General features: G+C 35.6%; 1 long non-coding RNA gene across 2 annotated transcripts in view; it reads left to right on the top strand.

Moving 5' to 3' along the window:
• LOC114890387 overlaps positions 1–10,587 on the top strand; it is a 38,574-nt gene extending 27,987 nt beyond the window's left edge. The window contains exon 3 of one of the 2 annotated variants that reach the window (XR_003792272.1): positions 10,504–10,587. This is a non-coding gene — a long non-coding RNA (uncharacterized LOC114890387). Of the gene's footprint in view, positions 1–5,064; positions 5,546–10,503 lie in introns of those variants that run through there. The other variant, XR_003792273.1, reaches the window with a different exon arrangement.
• The last annotated feature ends 340 nt before the right edge of the window (positions 10,588–10,927 follow it).

The following is a 10,927-nucleotide window of genomic DNA, read 5'->3' on the forward strand; positions in this document are numbered from 1 at the left end:
TAGATATATTTGATGGAGAGATATAATGTGTCAAAACCTCCACAGCTAGCAACAACCCAGAAAAGGCCAATAAACTCTGTAGCAACCATTACCATTGAATGGATCAGTAAAGACCCTGTATTCTTGAGAAAGAAGTCTTTAGAGAAATAGATATAGAAAGAAAGAGGGTGGAGGTGGAGAGAGACAGACAGAGAAGCACACAATATGCAGATATGTAAAAGCACCAATATAATTTTCTTCTATTTAAAGATGTCAGGAATATCTCTCAAGTTAGGCAGCAGGACTTCAAGGTTTTTTGTGCTTTTTTCTTACTTAGAACTTTCTTTTTTAATGTGTACATTGACTGATAACATAATTAGTTGAGTTGGAAAATGCCAAATGAAAATGAAAAATCTAACACATGCTGCATATGAATGTCTTCTCAGGAAATTCTTGTAGATACTTTTTTCTGTCAAGCAGTGTATGTCAGAGAATTGTACCTAAAGAAAGAAGACTATCAAACAATGGCACCAAAAATAATCAAAATATGCTCAGTGGTACTCAAGAATTGCAGAGGAAGAAAGAAGAACTTTATGTTAAAAATTTTTAAAAAGAAAAAACTAATCCCTTAGAGCACACACACACACAAATAAGAACTAATCACAAAGAAATCTCTATATTGCCTTCCCACAAATGTTCCTTACAAGGTAGTACATTATTTTACAAGTCACTATCAATCAAAAGTCACTTTTAGTAAGGTATGGCTGTGACTGACAAAGGCTTACCCCAGTGGACTCAGTTATTTGTATTTTTTTTCCTGAAAAAATAGCAAGATTTTTAAAATATTTGTTCTTGCATGTTTCAGAAAGCTCCAGAGTAAGTCAGAGGAATTGAGAGAGGTAGAAAACAGCTTGTTCTTCTTCCCAACCACATCATATTAAGCATTGAGCATAAGCTTTCAAAAGAGACTCTATGTTAGGGCTGCAGGACATCAAGAAGAAAGTGATGGTGTACACTGTCCATTATCTCTAATGTTCCATAATTGGTTCCAAAGCATGATACTCTCAAAGTGTTTTCCTCTGCCTCATGGTGGATTTGGCTGGTGATTGCTTTGCTGATCATGATTCTTGGACCTTGGATCTGCTGCTTGCCTGCAGTTTATTTGCCTTTTTCTAACTCTTTTCCAGAAGAAAAGAGGGATCACCCTGCAGGGATACCACTTCATGACTGGGATAGCAATATTCAGTTTTTGTATATAGTTTTAACCCTAACTTTTCTGGTTGGCAGAGTGAGCTGCTCCTCACAGATGCATCTCCCAGAATGTTTTAATGAGAAATGAGAGGAGAGAGAATTTATTCTCATTGACTTCTTTACTCCTAAGTAGCCTTTCCTGAACGTGGAGACTTAAATTTTATTTGTTGCCTCAATTGATGTATTTTAGCCAGTGAAGCAAAGTTTAGCAATTTTCTTTGTAATTAGTACTAGCCAACCCATACAAGGGTGTTAGTTTATCTTTTTTTTTTTTTTTTTTTTTTTTGCGGTACGCGGGCCTCTCACTGTTGTGGCCTCTCCCGTTACGGAGCACAGGCTCCGGACGCGCTGTGTCAGCGGCCATGGCTCACGGGCCCAGCCGCTATGCGGCATGTGGGATCTTCCCGGACCGGGGCACGAACCCGTGTCCCCTGCATCGGCAGGCGGACTCTCAACCACTGCACCACCAGGGAAGCCCCAGTTTATCTTTTTGTTTTTTTAAATCAAAGTGATTTTCATCCATAACAACTTGGTGTATATATATATTCTCTTTTTCTCATCTCCATCAATGAAATAATAACAAAAAGGTTTTTAAATTCCTTGGACAAATGGAAACTTTAAATTTCAAATCTGTTGGCATCAACAAAGATGTTAAATATTGTCATTAAATTTTGTAGTTTGATATTTTTATTCTAGCACAAACTTAGTAGGAATGTTAAACAAAAAATGATTTAATGTGTGGCTAATTTTTATTAGAAATAAGCAAGATGATACATACGTTCAGCTTTTTTGAAAAAATCATTTAAAAAAATAAATTTATTTATTTATTTTTGGCTGTGCTGGGTCTTTGTTTCTGCGCGCAGGCTTTCTCTAGTTGCGGTGAGCAGGGGCTACTCTTCATTGCGGTGCGCAGGCTTCTCATCATGGTAGCTTCTCTTGTCGCAGAGCGCGGGCTCTAGGCGTGTGGGCTTCAGTAGTTGCAGCATGTGAGCTCAGTAGTTGTGGCTCACGGGCTCCAGAGTGCAGGCTCAGTAGTTGTGGCACATAGGCTTAGTTGCTCTGCCGCATGTGGGATCTTCCTGGACCAGGGATAGAACCCATGTCCCCTGCGTTGGCAGGAGGATTCTTAACCACTGTGCCACCAGTGAAATCCCTGAAAAATTCATTTTAATGCCAATTATTAGTCAAGATTCTTACTTCAGAAAAATTTCTTATCTCTTTCAATTTGCTAGGATAACATAATAGGGCTAAGCTTACCTTCAGTCAGCTTTTGGATCTTTTACTTGGCCATCCTGGAACCCAAACTAGTTTTTAAGTATAGCACCACCTCCACATTAGTTTCCTGGATTTGCATGAATTAATGTGTCATTGCACCTATTTCTCAAGCTGTGTTTTTTCCATTTTTGAAAAGTAATATTCTTGGCCAGCACTGTATGATATAAACTAATGATAGGACTCTCCATCCTCTGACTGCTGTGTATGTAACATAGCTCTTAACTGGCAAAGTATGCTTTTGACAATTGAAAACATAAGCATAACAGAGAGGATAATGATACACACAAATCAATTAAACTGATTTGAGCCTGCAATGTTGGTGCATCATTTAGTTTTGCAGATGGGTATCCTTAATCAGACAGTATAGGAGATACCTCTGGTCCCAGAGAACTTTTACTTAAATCACTGAACCTCAAATACACTTTAGCTTTACATTCATTTTAATAGTCAGAGGTGATGCTTGGATTTAAAGAGTACTAACATTCAGTTGTAATTTTCTCAGTAATTTTAAAGTGCTTTGTGGTTTTTGCTTTTGAACAGAGGAAAGAAATATATCAGAGCTGTCACAAATCTTTCATACCCTGATATCCTACTCCCCCTTCAATCCACAGATCTTTTATTAAATTCCACCATGCCTCTGCGGGAAATGTGAATAGTCATTGAAACTCGTTCTAAGCCAGGATTTGAAAGCTGATACACTGAAAAATGTACTCAGTGTATGTTAAATGAACATCAAACTCCCTGACAATGAGACGACTAATATAAGACTATGACACAGTTAAATTTAGAAATAGGATTAAAAATAGTCCGTGGGTTTTCATTTCAAGGTCATTCACAGACACAATTCTCATAGTCCTGTGGAATTCCATCCCGGTTAGATTCCATTTCACATGTGGAGTAGTCTTTTATCTTTTCAGCCTATTATGACTTTTGAAGAAATACAAGAAAGGTAACTAATATATATTAAGTATCCACTATATTACTGAGATTATGCACAATGCTTTCCTTTATATCTGATAATGATGATGATGGTGATGATGATGATACTACCTGATGTTTTTTGGACCTAAGTGTGCTAAGTATTGATAATTTCCATTCTTACTCATACTTTTTCCCATCAAAAGACTGTGAATTTTGCAAATGAAGAAATTGGTGTTTACAGAGGTTTCATAATTTGTTGAAAGTGGCTGCCACTTTTACTAAATGTAAAGTAAGATTTGGAACTCAAGTTTCTTTGTCTCCAAAGCCCATATTCTGAAAAAAATGTGAATGCAAAAGTTTGGGATTCAGACTGTCTTAATGTTTTTCATTCATGAATTGCTGATAATAATAGTAATACCTACACCAGAGGATTGTTGTGAGAATACGATTAGTGAATACATATAAAGTTTTCATAATAATTGTACATGACACATGGCAAATATTTAAGAAACATTAGCTGTTAATACTTCTGTTTAATAATAAAAATAATTATTAGGTTGTTATATTCCAAAAGACAGCAATCTTTTCTTCATATATCTTATTTTATTATTGCAATACAATAGAATACAAAACACTAAAAAAAATCTATCTATAAACATTCTCCTTTCATTCTATCTTCCCAATACATTAAAATGGCAAAGTTTGAAATATTTATGCAAAGTATTATCTAATTAAATATTTCTGGGATCTGTGACCTATTTTGTAAAATTAGCATGTCAAAGATAAGGATATTTCGAAGCCAACATTTACTAAAAGCTTTAATATTTGATCCTCAACCACTGTTTCATTTTCAAAATGTTCATCATCCTAGAGAAATGGGAAATTGAATATAAGGCATTGTGTGAAACTAACTTTGTTTTTGGTTGTTCCCACCACACAGATAATGTTCAAAGGTTCAGACACTGCTGTATTTTTGAAACAGCCCTAAAATCCTTTTCTTTCATATCCTTAATGGACTGGGAAAATTTTTCCTGTATTTGAGACTTAAGTTTGTTTCTCAGTTTATTAGTAATACATTATCTAGTGACAGCCAGTCAATAAGCATTTTGGCAGGACACCTGTCCTTAAAATGGCTAAGTTTTCAGCAGGGCCTTGATGAAACAACTTTGAAGGCTGAGATCATTCTCAGTTTAAGACAGTGATAATAGCATGTACGGTTATTCCCTTCTCCAGAAATTCGTTTCCCAGTGAGACAGATAGCTTGCCAAGAGCTCACCACTCTTGCTGAAGTGTTTTTGTAACTGACATCACTCAACAAAATAGCAGTTTTACCCAAGCTTACAATTAGTAGAAGGCTTTTGAAGTACACTGAAACCATAGCAAGGAATCCCAGCAGAAGCTGGCTCTTAAGAAGGCTTCTTTCACTCTTCTAGGCCAACAAAAATGGCCTTTTAATATTACTTTTTAGTCATGGTTGTGTTTCAAATGAGTTATTCAATCAATAATAGTTGCCTTTAAAACAGGTTGGTGCTGTATGTACAGTGTGGAAATCATTAGTGCAGTTCACCAACTGTTTCTGATCTTTGGCTGCCTGGTAGGATTTTCTTTTCTGATTTCCTCTTTACTTGGCTTCCTCAGGTGAGTCCATGTGACTAGTTCTGGCCAAAGGAGTCATGAACAGAAGCAACATGGGTCACTTCTGGGCCAAAACATTTAACTGACAGAGTGAGACTTTCATGAACTGTCTTTCCTGCTGTCACAGTGATTGGAAGCATTCCAGATAGTGGTTGCAACATCCATCGGTCTGGTCTCTGAAAGACAATGAAGAACAATACCCTCAAATGATCTGCACCAGATGTACAGAGTGAGCAAAACAATAAACATTTGTTATGTTAGCCACTGAGACATTTAGGGTTGTTTGTTACCACAGCATAACCAAGCCTATCCTGAGGGATTCATGCAATAAGAATTACAAACAAAAATTTGTGGCCATTCAAAGAGCAAACTGGAAGAGGCAAGCTGGCATTTTTAGCAAGTTACTTTTACAGTCTTTAATGACATACTTATACTTGTTGCAACAGGCAGTCAAATTTGTTTCATGGGAAGTTAGATCCTAAAACTGGAGCTGTGATTTCTGAAGTCAATACCGAATACCTAAGTAGTCATCATGAAGCAAATACTCACTATGAATTTTTGCAATATCTTAAACTTTATTTTAAATATACATGTGATTATAACATGTATATGTATATATATATCTGCTTAGAGTGAAGAACTAGAGTAATTGTCTCATAAATCAGTTATTACTTATGTTCATTCAAAATATTATTACTTTAGATCATTTTTCATGATAGGCTACATTGTAAAAATGTATTATATTCTCAAAGTGAAAAAACGAAACATAATAATTAGAGACAAGTTTCTCATCTATGCAGTATTCTATTGCACAGGGGCACCAAACTTTGGTTGCTCTCCTTGCTTTGATCAGAAGTACTTGTCTCAAACTTCTTTATTTCCTGTAATAAGCCAATTGTATATCATCATTCATCACATATCTAAATCTTTCATGGATTATTTTGTATTTTTACTGTACACTACTTTCTAAGGGTGACAAATTGCCTATGTTTAGAACTCACTAGGAAAATCAGTGCTTAAAAAAGTGTCTTAAATTTCCTTTTCTAAATGTCTTATAACATTAAAGTTAGTGGAAACATCAAAGTTCAGCCTATTAAAACTTCCCTGTTTTAATGTGTTTCAATCTTATTTTCTCTTTTTTTCAGTTTTTCCAGGTGTAACTGCACCAGTAATTTTAGTCCATTCTATTATGGTATCACTTTTAATCCCCCATTATTTTCAGTATACATCTTAGATACTTCTCCAACATTGTGCTGTCACACATTCAAAACGTAAACAATGACCAGGTTTCAGAAACTGCATCTTACAATGATGCATGATTATGTTACACTGAGAATAAAGACCTAGATTGTTATTTCTAAAAGAACTCATAGGGCTTCCCTGATGGCGGAGTGGTTGAGAGTCCGCCTGCTGATGCAGGGGACACGGGTTCGTGCCCTGGTCCGGGAAGATCCCACATGCCGCGGAGTGGCTAGGCCCGTGAGCCATGGTTGCTGAGCCTGTGCGTCCGGAGCCTGTGCTGCGCAACGGGAGAGGCCACAACAGTGAAAGGCCCGCGTACTGCAAAAAATAAATAAATAAATAAAAGAACTCATATTTGTTAATCTTACAGTTTTATAAGGCCTATTGATTTAAGCAGTATTTTCATAATAACCTAAACTGAACTTTCCCTCAGAAAATATTTTAAAAGTTTTTAATTGTCCTTTTTCATCCATGCAATAACATGCTATTTTTGTCTGCAAAATGGTATAAAAACAAATTTCCTGTATTAATGGATTTCAGAATTTACTAAAGCTCATAACAAGGCACACTCTATGAAACAAACCATCTTTTGTTAAGGAATGAAATCACTCCATCTTGGATGACTCAAAATAAGATGTGTGAAATTAATTTATTGAACATGTAAAATTTGAAGTAAGGTACTGAAATTTAGTTCTTTCATGGAAGGGTAGACAGTGATTTCTTTCAGAATATGTGTCTGACTTTGATTAAAATTCTTCTGTTATGCTGCACAGATGAAAGAACAAACTATATTTGTTTTAAATGATAGCACTGGATTCTGAAACTGAGCCCAGAAGATTAGATGCAGATTTTAAAGGATAGTACACATCTGTGCACTATTGCAGGTTCTTAAAACTCCACACCACAAGGTCAGATGAAAATACCAATGACCATTTGCTGTTCATTCTTGTGTGACAAAACAGATTGGCAATAGTTAATATTTCTACAAATTGTCCCTAGGCAAATTTAAAAGCATGTTAACTTCAACACAAAAGCTATGTTGAAACATTGACTCATTTCTACTTTTGCCTGTTCATTAAAACGCACACACGCACACACAGACATCTACCCACCTTTATTATTTTTGAGTATACTTAAATAATCGGTGTGTATAAGAAATGGTACCCAATGTATGCTCAGGATTTTAGAAAGTTGAAGCAACATAGTCCTAAATTACATACAACAAAAACTTTGTCATATGTTTTGAGTTGGATGAATTATCTTTTGTTTATATAGTATATGCCAAAAATAACAAAAAGAAGCAACTCAGGAAAGTCCAAGGTAATCAGCCATATATGACAACATTATCATGGATAATCTACAAATTAGAAAATTTATGTACAAGTAGTTGTAAGTATAACTTTAATCCACCTATTTTGAAATAATTTTGAGGCATCTTCTAATAAAAGCACAGGTACATGAAATATAAAACCATTAGTCCAAAATTAAAATATAAAATTCAAATTATAAAGATGAGGATGGGGTAATTAAACAGAAGACAACCTCTGTTAACTAACCTCCATTTAATACCTTACCCAAATAAAAAGCCTTGTGTATCGATGAAAACATTAACAAATTAATATTTATGTGCTTTCAGTTTAAAGAATATGTTTATATGTATGTAATTTTTAATAATTTCCATATTTTTCAGAAATTTTAGATAAACAACCAATTAGACCCCAATTGTGTAAGGATAACAAGGTAGCCTAGTGCATTAAGAAACAATGATAGAGGAAAATAGTAGCAGCTGGGCATAAATCTTAGTTCCAAGCAGAAGTGGATTTGCCATGTAGCTAATAAAGGTTAAGCTTCAAGGCTCTGAACTTACACGAGCCCCTTCCATAGCCCTGCACTTAATTTTTTTTTTTTTTTTTGCGGTACGCGGGCCTCTCACTGTTGTGGCCTCTCCCGTTGCGGAGCACAGGCTCCGGACGCGCAGGCTCAGCGGCCATGGCTCACGGGCCCAGCCGCTCCGCGGCATGTGGGATCTTCCCGGACCGGGGCACAAACCCGTGTCCCCTGCATCGGCAGGCGGACTCTCAACCACTGCGCCACCAGGGAAGCCCCCTGCACTTAATTTTGTGTTCATAATTTTGAATTCTCTTTTCTTAGGGCTACCAAAACTATATAGACCTGTGGTCGCATAAAGCTTGGTTCCTGGCTCCAAGTTTCCTGTCAGGGAAAAATGTAGTTGATCATACAATGCTCAGTGTTTAATAATAGGGAATTTGCCAGTTCATCAGGAATAATAGACTTTTTTTTCCAGTTGATATGCTCATAGAGAAATTTACTATTAAATATATTGAAAAAATAAGTCCCTTGGCAATGATGTTACAATATGGCAATATATCACAGAAAAATGAAGTGTTATTCTGCATACAGTGTTCCTTTATATAAGCAGCAAAGACATGCTATTAAAGCATATTTCACACACTGTTTTTTTTTTCAGGATGGCACAAAGGGGTCCTGGAGTCAAGTTTGCTGGGAAAGTTTGTTATGGGATGGAGGGTGGAGAAGAATAATAGCAGCCTCAAGGGGAGGAGAGAGAGAATAGAATAGAAAGAAGATGAACTAAAAGAACAAGCATATCATGTACAGTAAGGCTATTATCCAGCTACAGTAGAGTAGAATGATGAACCGTCTCGTGGAACCACAGAATTCAATGACTTGTGTAGAATTTTCCATTGCCACCATGTATAAAATGAAAGCAATAAAATCAAAGCATTATTAGTAATGAAGAAACTGGATTTTCAATGCCACTAACTGACAAGATGATATAAAGGTAATTGGTCATGAGAATGTTTAGCATTAGTAATGGATTTTAAAAATTGCTTTACCATAATTAAATTACAAAAGTCACTGTTTCATTGCAGTGCATTCCAATATACCATATTAAAGAAAACAATAACTGTTTCAAACACAGTATGGATATTATTTCCCAACAATAAGCATTGAAATTAGGACTTGTTCATTGCTATATTACTGGCATATTGAGGGTGCCTGACATATACAGCCTGACAGTAAATATTTTTTAATAAGTTAAAAATTCACATGGAACACTTACGAAACTCTAGAATTTTAAAGTATTACTTTAAGAAAGGCATAATATAGGTATTAATATACTTACTGTACACAGTAAATGTGAAAAAGGACTCATTGTACAATAAACTATATACACATACTAAAATTCACAACTTTACATTATGAATTTAATATATTGCAAACTATTAGCTAATCATTGTAAACATAAATTACACTCTGCAGCCAATAATTTGCTTAGGGAATGCTGGGAGTGAAAGGTGATTTCGATTATTTATATCACTTTAAAAAACTATCTAGGGAAATTTATAATCTGCCTTCATTTTCTCATGTAGCAAATAGAAATACTTAGAATTATTCACTAGACTGTAGAAAAGCAGTAAAATTTTGTTTTTTTGTTTTTGCGGTACGCGGGCCTCTCACTGTTGTGGGCTCTCCCGCCGCGGAGCACAGGCTCCGGACGCGCAGGCTCAGCGGCCATAGCTCACGAGCCCAGCCGCTCCGCGGCACGTGGGATCCTCCCGGACCGGGGCACGAACCCGTGTCCCCTGCATCGGCAGGCGGACCTTCAACCACTGCGCCACCAGGGAAGCCCTGGGTAATTGTTATAGAATTAACAATTGAGCAATCTATTGATAATATTTAAGAGCTTCATCAAAGGCTTTAGTTGGGAGACTCTGAAGAAATCTTTCTTAATGAGTTTAACTTTATTTTTCTTTGTACCTTTGTACTCCCAAAGAATAGCCTTGAAGGCTAAAAGAACTCAAAAAAAGAACTAAAACTACTTCCTCAGAAGTGTGTTTAGAAAGAAGAAATATAATGGCACATACTCTTCAGTCCTGGCAATAATTAGTGTTTATATGTGTATTATATAGTATTGTTTATTTAACTACTCCCCGACAGAGTCATTTTCTTATCTATTCTCTACTTGAGCCTTTGTCTAGTGCCAGCAGCTTGGGACTCTGCCATATACATTATAAAATAAATTAAAGGTAGGGTTATTTAGATTGTTTTGAATGAAAAATGCAGAAACTCAGAGACTTTTAGTTAAAATAATTATTTCCTATTTAAGTTTTTATACAATAAAAATATACTTTTCCATCTACCCTTTTTTCCCTTCAGGCTAGAGATAACCTCTCGATGATACACCAAGAAAGAGAAAAAAAAATGACGTATTTCTCACTGGTATGTCCCTTTTACTGATTAAAACAATGAATATGTCAATATGTGTGTCTGAGTGGTAAAAACACATTAATAAATTACTACCTGAGTCAGCCATTTGGACCTTTGCATTTAGTTATGTCATTACTGAATTTACAGTTTGCTAAAATGACTCCTATGTGTACATCAGTTAATTTACTATAATTTTATAATTTTGAGTTATGGAGTATCATATGATCTTTAACTTATGTAAGTAGAATGTACCTATTTTTGAGTAACTAATAATTAAAACTTTGGAACATATTTTAAGATGAAAATTCTAATCCCCTTTATTTTAAGAAATATTACAGATGTTTAGATACAAGAATATTGCAATAACAAGAGG

Source organism: Monodon monoceros, unplaced genomic scaffold, assembly GCF_005190385.1.
Source record: "Monodon monoceros isolate NGI ecotype Baffin Bay Population unplaced genomic scaffold, NGI_Narwhal_1 Super_Scaffold_11, whole genome shotgun sequence".
Lineage (NCBI taxonomy): Eukaryota > Metazoa > Chordata > Mammalia > Artiodactyla > Monodontidae > Monodon > Monodon monoceros.